The sequence below is a fragment of the Macaca nemestrina genome, chromosome 12 (genome assembly GCF_043159975.1).
Source record: "Macaca nemestrina isolate mMacNem1 chromosome 12, mMacNem.hap1, whole genome shotgun sequence".
Classification (NCBI taxonomy): domain Eukaryota; kingdom Metazoa; phylum Chordata; class Mammalia; order Primates; family Cercopithecidae; genus Macaca; species Macaca nemestrina.
Window position 1 is genome coordinate 3440259 of NC_092136.1, and position 1557 is coordinate 3441815.

The following is a 1557-nucleotide window of genomic DNA, read 5'->3' on the forward strand; positions in this document are numbered from 1 at the left end:
CCCAGTCCAAGGTATAGCAGCCTACGGGCAGCTCAGACCTCAGGGATAATCATTCCTCAAGAGGCCATTTTGTTCTCATGTCTCAAATTATGGGACTCATTATCCCCCAACCCTACACAACAGCAGTAGAGGGGGTGGTAAAAGGGTCAGCTGGGGCTATTCTGTCATCCCCAGGTCAATCCTGCAAGTGTTGGTTCAACTGCAGCAATCCTCTCCAACCTACACAGGATGCAGCTCTGGGTACAACCCCTTGTGCCAGCCCAGCCTGTATCCATGCACTTCAGTGCTGGCTGCTGAGGAACATAGAGGCCAGGCTTGAGATAACTCAAGTGTACTGCTTTCTGTTCTTTATTTTTACCATTCATCCATGTCCATCCCTCCATTTGCCTAGCCCACCATCATTCATCCATCCATCGCCCCATCCATCCTTCCATCATCTCTCCAACTATTCATCCAACTATACATACAACTCTACAACTATCCATCCATCCAACCATACATATAAACATCCATCCATTCAGCTATCCATCCGTCCATCCATCCATCCATCCATCTATCCATCCACCAACCCACCCACCCATCCACCTATTCATGCATCCATCCATCCATCCAACCAACCAACAATTCACTCATTCATCCATTCCTCACTCATTCATTAAATACCGAGGTTATACTACATAAGTGAACAGGTTCTTTTTAGTCAAATCATCTGTACTTGAAGTCTAGTTGTATTATTAATTAACTGTGTGTGACCTCCAGCAAGTTTCTTTTTTAAAAAATTTATTTTTAAAGACAAAAAGGTTTATTTGGCTCACAGTTCTACACATGTACAGAAAACATGGCAAGGGAGGCCTCAGGAAACTTAAACCATGGCAGAAGGTGAAGGGAAAGTAAGTACATCTTACATGGCTGAAGCAGTGAGGAGGGAGAGAGAGGGGAGGTGCTACACACTTTTAAACAACCATATCTCGTGAGAACTGCATCACGAGAGCAACACTAGAGGGATTGTGCTAAACCATTAGAAACCTCCCCCATGATCCAATCACTTCCTACCAAGCCCCATCTCCAACATAGGGGATTACAATTGAACATGAGATTTGGGTGGGAACACAGATCCAAAGCATATCAGGGTGTTTATTTGCAAATATGTTGTTCTCTAGTTCTGTAGTGCTCTGTTGTCTGCTATAAATGCCTGCTGTGAAGGTGACACTGGCATTGTTTTTCCTGGCAATTGTGTGGTACATGGAATAATGGAGTCCAGTGCTGACTAAATTGAGTTGGAAGGTCAGTATGGAAGATACACAATTAAACTCTCATGCATGACATGTTTACGTAAACAATAATCCACTGTTCTTGTTGAACTCTATGAATGTGATTTCAACCCATTTGATTTCAAATGTATTGCCTTAAAACACTAAGGGCATTGAAAGTTTAAAAGGGATTGGCCCAGTGTTTGAGCAACTGAAGCAAGTTTCTTATATTTCTATATGGTACAGTTTCCTCATCTATAAAATGAGGGGGAATAATAATAATCTGTAAAATGGGGGAGTCAAAGAG